At 46.5% G+C, this 10187-nt stretch overlaps 1 long non-coding RNA gene across 1 annotated transcript; it reads right to left on the bottom strand.

The window, feature by feature from the left end:
* Window positions 1-1262: 1262 nt before the first annotated feature.
* On the bottom strand, window positions 1263-5100 carry LOC127684460 (uncharacterized). The gene is made up of 4 exons (XR_007977744.1): window positions 5018-5100; window positions 4662-4742; window positions 4225-4252; window positions 1263-1523 (listed from the first exon to the last, which is right to left on the bottom strand). It is a non-coding gene; the product is annotated as an uncharacterized LOC127684460 (long non-coding RNA).
* Window positions 5101-10187: the final 5087 nt, after the last annotated feature.

The raw sequence follows: 10187 nt of genomic DNA, 5'->3' as shown, positions 1-10187 counted from the left end.
ATTAATGTTTTAGTCAACAGATACAGCAGCCCTAAGATTATAAAGGAGATGGAAAGGTCTTCCTTATTTATTTTGTTTGGTTGTTTTGTTTTGATTTGAGACAGGGTCTCACTTTTATGTGGCTCTGGCTAGCCTGGAACTCACTGTGTAGATCAGGCTGGGCTCAAACTCACAGAGATCTACCTGTCTCGGTCTTCTCAGTGCTTTAAAGGCATGTGGTACCATGCCTGGCAAGGTGAAAAGTCCTTATTGCCTACGAGTTTGTGGTAAGCTATATTATGGCAAAAGAACCATAAGGTTAAAAATGTCAAGTATTCAAAGTTAGATGTTATAATAAGCTAAGGCTAGGTTTTTTGTTGTTTCTTTTTTGTTTTTGTTTTTGTTTTTTGGTTGTTTTTTTTTTTTTTTTTGGTCAGGAAAGAATTTCATCTTATACACATTTTATATGTATAAATGTTTTGCCTGTGTATATTCTGTGCACCCAGCACATACCTGGTACTCCTCAGAGGGAGGCATCAAATCCCTTAGGACTGGAGTGATAGAGAAGGGTTATAAGCTACCAGAAGGATGCTGGAAACTGAACCAGGATCTTCTGTAAGAGCAGCAAGTTCTCTTAACTGCTGACCCATCTCTCCAGCCCTAAGCGATAACAGCAACATAGCTTAAGGTACTGGCCTTAGGAAATCTAGAGGGGTACACAGCAACATCCTAGGTCTCACACACATGCATCCCTCACTCACCAACAGCAAGAGCCTGACACAGGTACGCTGAGTTTCATCTTCGATTACTGCATGGTTTAGCATCTGTATATTCAGATACAGGCACCACTGTGTTGGAAACTCGGGCAGTTTTCAGCACAGTATCATGAAACAGAAGCTTGAAGCCTAGGGACCCCAGACTAGACTTATGTCGCCCTGGGTTTACATGAGTACATTCATTGTTTGCATGGGAACAAAATCACAGAGCTGTGCATTTCTCAGAGCATATCTGTGTTATCAAACAATGCGTGACTGCTCTTCATCCATTTATCCCTTCACTTGTCAGATCAAAACCAAATACTTGCCATGGACCAAACACTCTTAGGCTCTGGATATAAGACCATGAACAAAACAGACACTGTGCCTACAGCCAAGGAAGTTACTACCTGGGATGGCCAGTCTTGGTTGTCAGCTTTACTAGATCTGGAATCAACTACAAGAAAAGCTACTGGCATTCCTGTGGGGAGGTTTTTCTTTTCATTTTTTAAAATATTTATTGCATTTTAGATGATGTATGTGAATGTGGGTTTTTGTCCCCTGGTGCAGGTGCCCTTGGCAGACAGAGGCAGTGGACTCCCCTGGAGCTGGAGTTACAGGTAGTTGTGAGCCATCAGATGTGGGTACTTAGAACAGAACTCAAGTCCTCTGCAAGAATGGTTTCTACACTGCCGAGCCATCTCTCCAGTACCTGTGAAGGAGTTTCTTGACCAATTATCTGAAGCAGGAGAACCACCCGAGATGTTGGTGGCACCTTCTGTTGGCAGCCTAGACAACAGATGGGAAAAGAGAACATCTGCCTTTTACCTGCCTGCCTTCATTCTCGCTGGCGGGTGCATGTACTGCCTTCCTTCCCTGGCCTTAGGACCCAACCAGGACTTCCACCATGGACTGAAGAACAATGGCTTCCCAATAATCCTCCAGGCCTTCAGTGCCTCACTGGTACTGATACATCCAGCCATGTGGACCCAACAACTTATAGGTTTTTGGCTGTTCTAGTGTGGGACAACCATTGCTGGACTACCCAGATCAGATCATATGAGCCAAACTAATAAATCCTCTTTCCCTCCTTCATTCTATATCCATCTGTTGATTCTCTTCCTCTAGAGACCCATGACTAATGCACAGCCTAGTGTGAAGTAATTACAATATTAAGTGATGTTATTATTGTGAGGATTATTAACATGAATGACTAACTCGTAAGTGCCAGCATGTGTCCAGACACTTCTGTGGTTTTTCTCACTAATTCTCATCATAGCTAGTGAGTTCCCACAATGTATTACAGACAAGGAGACAGAGTGTAAAATGATTATCTGATAGGACAGTGGTAAATTTCAATCATTTACCGATAAAGTCGGATTCAGATTCATCCAGATTCAGATTTTCAGATGGCGTCTGAGGGAGGTTGAGTTTGTCTAAGCAGTAACACTGGAGGAAGAATCTAGGATGATGAAGACAGAGGACCTGCTCCATGGGGGAGCTGACCCGTGGGCAAGATAGGCTGTGTAAAATGCAAACCCGCCTTGTCTGGCAAGAGGTGGAGTCTCCCAAATGCACATTTCCTTTCACTAGTCCTGTGTGGTAGTAGAAACACTTTCCTATCTGTCTTGGCTTTGTAAGGACACCCTTCAAATCCTGCAGACCAGCTCACTAGCAAGGTTACTCCAAGTCCTTTACGGCCCTTGTCTTCCACTTAGTGTGGGAATGTATTTGGAAATGTGGATAAGGGCAGTGAACCAGTTTGTTCCTCTCTCTCTCTCTCTCTCTCTCTCTCACACACACACACACACACACACACACACACACACACACACCCCAAGGTGGGAGATATAAACATCAGTCTCTTTGGGAGACAGTTGAATGATCCCCCCCCCCTTTTGCAGCTGGTGCAGAAGGGAAAATTAGCAGTTCCCAGACATCAGCAGCTGCCAGCTTACACAGTGAGCACCTGCCTCACTCTGGGCTTGTTCAAGTCTCAGCATCTGAGTCACCTGTCATTCTTCCTCCCTTCTGGAATGCCCAGGACACCATGAGAGAGGCTGCAAGGCTCTAGCCACCTTCACAGTGTTTTGATTTACAAAGACAATTCTAATTTACTGTGACCTCTGACTCCTCGAAGAAGCAAGTTTCCTCGAGGTCCTGCATGTGCTGGAGACTTAATGCTCATCAGCAGGTGATGATGGGTGACTCCTGATCAAATCCAGCCTGCCTGTCCCACCGATGCCTCCGGGCTAATTGCTCTGCTTTGCACCTGTTCCTTCTCAGGAGCCCCTGGTACCCTAACACCTGCTGCCTCTGCCACCTCCTCACTCTGCCAGGACACCAGATCCTTGGTGGAAGGCAGCAAAGATCACCCCACAGCCTAAGGGGCCCTTTCCCTCTCAATGGCTGCTGGTCTTTCAAGGGTTGCATGTCCAGTGTTTGGAAGGCTGAGCCTGCCTATCGCATGACTCTGCCAGGCCTTCTGAAAGCTTTACCCTTCTACGGCGCCCTCTCACGCTACATATGCTTTGTGAAGATCACCAGGCCAGCAGAGACATCCTACCTGGCTGGGCCAGGCTTGAGCAAGCACTGCACGGGCGATTCCTCACCTGGACTTTCCACCCGCTGGCTCAGGATTGTCAGCTTTGTTCTGTTTGTTTGTTTGTTTGTTTGTTTGTTTTTGTGATGCTGTGTGTATGTGTGAGTGTGTGGTGTGTGTGAGTTTGTGTATGTGTATGACTGTGTGGTGTGTGTATGTGTATGTGTGGTGTGTGTGAGTGTGTGGTGTGTATATGTGTATGTGTGTGTGTGTGTATGTGTGTGTGTGTGTGTGTGTGTGTGTGGTGTGAGTGGTGTGTGTGGTGTGTATGTGTGTGATACTGAGGGTCTTGCACATGCTAAGCAAGTGCTCTACCACCAAACAACTTCCCCAGACCTTCAATGATGGCAGTGAGCCTCTGCTCCGAGGCCCTCCAACAGAGCACACAATTCTACAAAGCAACAATGGCCGGGTCTGCACTGTTCCCGCTCCCTCCTGCAGTTCTTTCCACTGCTCCATGCTCTCTGATGCATGCCTATGCATCTCTCGCTCACTTTTTCCTAGGGCCTTCCCTCTGCACCATCAGCCAGAATGGACCTTTCCTTCAGGCTCCATAAATCACTCAGCTATTTCAGTAGAAGGGGCCGTTCCGGGAACTTCAGAACAAACGTGGGTTAAAACCTTGATTCGGCCACTTGTGAGCTCCACAGACCCGGCGAGAATTCTCGGGCTCTCAGAGCCTACACAGCGGGCTCTCCCTTCTACAGCAGAGACCACGGTACCTGCTTTGCTGGGCTGCGGGCTCCTTGAGAGGCTTAAATGAGGTAACAGCAGGAAGGGGCTTGCACAAGTACCAATGCTGCGTAATACACAGGCATCATCCTAACCCGTGATAATTTTGGTGTATGGATTTGATCATTGCTGAAGTAAATGTTATATTCATCTCACCTGGCTGTTCTTTTGAACCTCTCGGGACCTGGAACAGTTAGAAGTGCATAAAAGTCACTTGGAAACATCTGATTGTTTTTTTATCAACTGAATAAAAGGACACTGGAGGCTCTCTTTGCCCTCATCTTTGCCACACAGCTTCAGCTATAGCTGGCCTGAGTCTTTGGGACCACCCCAGGTGCTCTCTCTTTCCCAGCACCTCACCCCCTTATGAACTGTTTGGTCCTCAAGTCTGGCATGCATACTATTGTTACCATTCCTTGAAACGGCCGCATCTATCAGCTGCCTCCTCCTGCAAGCATCAACTGTCTGCCAGGCCAGGCCCTGTCCCAGGCTGACAGCTCACCCCACCTCACCCCTAACTCTCTTCCGAGCATCAGTAGCCTACCCCCATCCAAAGATAACTTTTATAGCTGATCTCTGGCGGCACCTCCTACCTTCCAATTAGGAGCCTGTCAACACCCGGACCATCACTCTTCCTATAGTGGCTGACAACGCCGGAGCCCGCCGAGGCTGCTCTGGGGAAAGAATGAAGGGAAATTATTTCCATGTGCAGTGGTACTGAGCCCAGAGGTGGAATCTAGGGGATTCTGACTTTGGGCCAGCCTCCCTGTTCTACACAGTTCTAATCTACAGTTCTAATGTGGCAGCTGGTATCCAGTTGGTACTTGATAAAACAAGTATGTGGATACTGGAAATGCCAAGGCCTAGCTAGCAGACTCCAATTAGTTTTCCTCTCTCATACATGCAAATAATTAGGTTAGCTCACTCATGCTTTTGTGAGGTCCCCTACCTTTCCTTTAGTGGTTAAACATGAACCTATAACCAGAAAGGAGAGATGAGTCTCTGCTGTCTTTCTCCTTCTGGCCCCTTAAATCCTCATCCCTTAGACTCTGACACACAGAGCCCTTTGCAGAAGCTGCAGCCCATGAAGGAAGTATGACACAATCTAACATTTGTCTTATCTGGCAGTGTGGTCTAGTGGTTTGCACAGGGACTATGCAAGTCGGAAGTCTGGCTTTTCTATTTCTGGAGCTGAAGGGAAACTGTGTAACAACAGCCTTTGCTCCTCTGCTCCCTCTCACTTTCTCTTTCTCTTGGTCCCAGTCCTGAGGTTATCCTGGCCTAAGCAGCCAAGAATTCAGAAAGAAAAAAAAAAAGGTAATGCCCCTGCCCCACGCCTGGGCCCTGCTCCAGCCCCACGTGTGGCTGTGGAGACTATCATGCATTCATCCATGGAGTCCAGTGCAGGCTGAGGGGTGAGCAGGAGAGGGGTTTAGAGCCAGGATCTTGAAAAGGCAGGGATGGCAGGCTAACCACATCAAACCAACCCTTTCTCTTTCTTACCGCTTTGAGCCTGCAGCTCTGTGGGTAGATGAGGGTGCAGATTTTGTAAGCTAGGAACACTGGTGCCTGGACAGGGAGGCAAGAATAAGCCGGACCCTTGTTTTGCCCTCAAGGGAGTGAATTCAGTAGTAAGGATGAATTCTTTGATTTGAAGTAGGAGAAGAATTGGGGAGAAAAATAGTTACAACAGATCTGATGGAGATGGGAGTACATTAAGATCAGATCTGCCCTCAAGGGCAGAGAGCCTTAAGAACATGCTTTCTTTATGGCTGGACCTGGGACAGTTTATACAACATCTTTGGGAAGAGAGATCTCTACGCCAAACCAGCCCAATTTAGGGAGACATATGATTTCGGGGGAATCCTATTGCATCTCAGCCTTCAAAACGTGTAAGATTTAAGCAGCCTTGAAACAGAAAGAAACGTTTCCACATCACTATAGCTATGTGAGGTCTGCTCTGTATCTAGAAAGAGCAAGACAAGTGCGGACGCTAGTCACGGAACACGTCATTTCCTTCCTCATTTCTACCCCACTGAGTTTAGGTCTCAAATTCTGCCACTGTATACATCTGAATAACCAGAAAGCGGCAAGATCCTGAGGGCTGTCTTTAGAATGAGACCCTGAAGAAGTTCCAGGCTGAGCCTTAGGGTGGGGATCAGATGGCATCGCCATCGGCTGACAATGTCTTTGGGGTTCTGAACACTTCCAAGGGATGTGCATGTGCTATTTTCCAGTTTAACTTGATGTACAGTGTGTAGTATGCGGCTACGGTATGAATATAGCATTTCATGAGAGTGTGGTATTCTACTGCAGCAGGGGCCAGCGGGCAAGGGCAGGCCTCGGGAGCTTGAAAGAAAAGCGCCACAGTCTCTTTGGAGGAGCAGTGTCATGGAAAGACACACATGCTGCTCTCGCCTACAAAGTTCACACCCAAGATCCATGATGACAGAGGTCCTAAGCAATGCACGATGCTGTGCTCAGATGCATCCATAGCTATTGTACTAGATGGCTTTATGTCCACTTGACACAAGCTGGAGTCCTCAGAGAGGAAGGAGCCTTAACTGAGAAAATGCCTCCATGAGATGCTGCTGTAAGGTATTTTCTTAGCTATCAATGAGGGAGGGCCCAGCCCACTGTGGGTGGTGCCATCCCTGGGCTGGTTGTCATGGGTTCTATAAGAGAGCAGGTTGAGCAGGCCATAAGCCAGTTAAAGGATCTCTATGATCTCCCCTCTATGATCTCCCCCTCAGCACCTGCCCTGCTTGAGTTCCCATCCTGATTTCCTTTGGTGATGAATAGCAACATGGAAGTATAAGCCAAATTAACCCTTTCCTCCTCAACTTGCTTTTTGGTCCTGGTATTTTGTTGTGACAATAAAAAAACATGAGATAGCTCTCACGGGGAGCACGTGGCCCATGGATCACAGTTGGACACGCCTACATGAAGTCAGATAAGCCGGAACTGAATTCAGGTATGGTAATGCATACCTTTAACCTCAACACTCAGGAGGCTGAGGCAAGAGGATTAAAAGTAACAGTTCCATACCATTCTGGGCTACCTGGAATACATACCAGTGCCTCTCACAGGCTACATCTCTACTTTTTGTGAGTGAAAACGACAAAATTCTATCAAGGCTGTTGAAATATTTTAATAAGATATTCAAAGACAGAAAAAATGACATTCTGTGATTTTAATTTATGGCATATGGTAACTTATAGGGTTTTTTTTTTCCCCATTTGTCCCAAACTGAATGCTGAGACTTAATTTATTTCAAAGATGAGTTTTTCAGGCCAATGCAATGGCTCAGTAGTCAAAGCTATTAACAACCTGAGGTCAGTGCCCAGAGCCCATATAGAAGAACAAAACCGATTCCCACAATTGTCCTTGTACATTCACACACACACACACACACACACACACACGACAATTTAAGCAAATTTTGAAGAAAGTGACTCTGATTCTGTCTCTTTGCTGTGCTGCTGAGGTTGGTCTGGAGCTATAAGGCTAAGTGCGCGCTTGCTTAAGCTTGTTTGTGCCAGCGGAAGGCCTCAAGGGAGCTGGCAGCACTCTGAGTGGACCCTGTCCACTCACTAAAAATCATATTTTTTTCTTAATAAAAAAGAGTTTGCACTCAATTTTTAGCCTGTTGTTCAGAAAGGGAAATCTTTCAGTGTGCAAAGGCTATCAAAGTAGCCAATCCCATGTCAGGATGTAACCAAGGTTTATGATGGCTTCCTAGCTGGTGTAACCCCGAAAATGATAAACGAGGACCCCACACTGCTGCACCAGACACGGGAATGTATTTGTCTCATTTCTTTCCAGTGTGCTCCTATCTTTCTTGACAGGCAAGGTGGTTTAAGCTGGGTCTAGACATGTCTGAACCAGTCTGATACCCACAGGGTACCTCCCTTCCCAGGACCTAATTACCACAGGATCAAGGGGCTTTGCAGAGGACAGCTTGTCCCAAGAAGGAGCAACACTGAAGGGAGCATGTCTCATTTGAGGACAAAGGTAGAGCGGAGGGAAGGCAGCCGCATTTCTGAGAACAGCTCTGGGGCGCCCAGCGGAGTCTGAGAGCGAGTGAGCTCTAACAAGAGAGGGGGTGAAAATTGAATCAAAGGCTTTTCACTGTAGTGTCCAAGGAACAGTGAGACACGAGCCATCGGGGCAGGTTGCTTTTCTGGGAACAAAGATGATGTCACTAGAGGCTTCAGAAGATACTGCCTAAGGGGTTTTACTTGCCTTGGTTTTGGAAAACAACTTCCCACTCTGAGGTCCTTTGCTGACTCATTCATTCATTCATTCACTTATTCAATATGTTTATTGAATGTCTGTTATGTGCCAACTTAGCATCTGTACATTTTGTACAGAAAATCAGCACCTCCATACCCAGGAGAGTACTGAAATATTCCTGGGGATTTGCTTGTATAATCACAGAGGTGAGAAGAATGTGACGTGGGGTCTGGAATTCCTTGAAGGGCAGGGACCAAGGGATACAATCTGCTCCTGTGTAACTATTCCAATGCTATATTCTCATATTGTCTCTCAATCACTCTCTCTCTCTCTCTCTCTCTCTCTCTCTCTCTCTCTCTCTCTCTGTGTGTGTGTGTGTGTGTGTGTGTGTGTGTGTACAGGCCTGCTTGCATAAGCATGTGTGTATGCTTGCAGGTAGGTGGATACCCATGTGTACACATGCCTGATACACTCTTCCTCTCTGCCTGCTTTTGTGGCTTGTACTAAGTAGTCCATATTACTCAGCTGTAAAGCAAAAAGGCCAAATTCCGTTGGCTTCAAGAGCCCCCATCTTATTTAAACTTCTACAGATGAAAACTCTGAGTCCTTATAATAAGCAAAATGAATTATGAACCAGACATTTTAAGAGCTGTTTATATCGCTTTGTGATGTTTAGCTTCTGCGATAATGCACGACTCTAATTGCCTGCCTTGACCCTCTTTGTGGCATAATTAGACACTCTCACCTTCAACCCTAGTACCACATGGATTCACAAGTTGAAAAATAATAGCTAACATGGGTTTTCAAAGTAATTCTTCTGTTTTTTAAGGACTGAAAGATTAAAGATGTTTTTTAAGTCATGCACAGGCCGGTAGGTACATTTTTCACCAATAGCTTCCAGTTTGCAGCTTTGGTTTTATAAAGAGGACTGTGTGGAGGATCAGATACTCCAGTTCTGATCCAGCCACATCTACCTCCTCTGTAGCTTGAGCAGGTCATCAAACTTCCCTGGAAGGGAAGTTTCCTTAATGTATGTTAATATTTTAAGATTCAGTACTCCTCCTGCCCATGACAGTGTGCCTGTTTTAGAGCTGTGTGACATGATTAGATACGCTGGCTCGTGAATCTACCTTTGTTTTTGCATTCAAGGCTAGAGAATTTGCCCATGTCCTTCTTGTTGGGATGTGGGGAGCTCTGAAGGAGCACTGTCTACATATTCAATTTAGTTCCTTTGGATTAGAAGCAACTGAGAAACAGTAGGAAGCCAAGTACCCATTAAACTAATATATGCCCTACTTCTAGGAAAACTGAATAATGGCTGTCCTATCAGCGTATGGCCAGAGCAGCAGGCTTCTATTATGTCTTCCCAGATGCTGGCCAAAGGTCAGGCTGAAGGGAGAACCCAGCTGTAAAATGGCCCATGCCACAGCCTGACTAAGGACCTATTCTCATGGACCCATCACCAACAAACAACTGCCACCCAGTGTAGACCATGATGCTGTGCCCGGGCACACTCACCTGTCCCAGTAGCTCTAGGAAGCTGAAACAATGAGGAAACCTGACTCTACCTGCAAACAGGTCACAGATGCAGAGAGAAGCCTCCCACGGCCGCTGCCTTTGTAGGAATTCAGAAGCTGGCCCTCCTCTGGGCCCGCGTGGCAGCATCAGGGCACACGGATTTGGTAAACAGAAAATAAGTTGGGCTCAGCCTGGTTTGTCTGCTCTGCTGCTCAAACACAGCTGTGGCTGGCCAGGAGCTCCCATTTGTGGGCTGAGGAGGAGGGCCTAGAATGCTCCCTTGGTATCCACAACAAGTCTTGTGACTGTGTTGTCTAATATGGTACACATTAGCCACACGTGACATTTAAATTTTCACAGAAGTC

Source organism: Apodemus sylvaticus, chromosome 5 (assembly GCF_947179515.1).
Source record: "Apodemus sylvaticus chromosome 5, mApoSyl1.1, whole genome shotgun sequence".
Classification (NCBI taxonomy): Eukaryota; Metazoa; Chordata; class Mammalia; order Rodentia; family Muridae; genus Apodemus; species Apodemus sylvaticus.
Note: the sequence above shows the minus strand (reverse complement) of the source record. Positions and strands in the feature narration are given on the sequence as shown.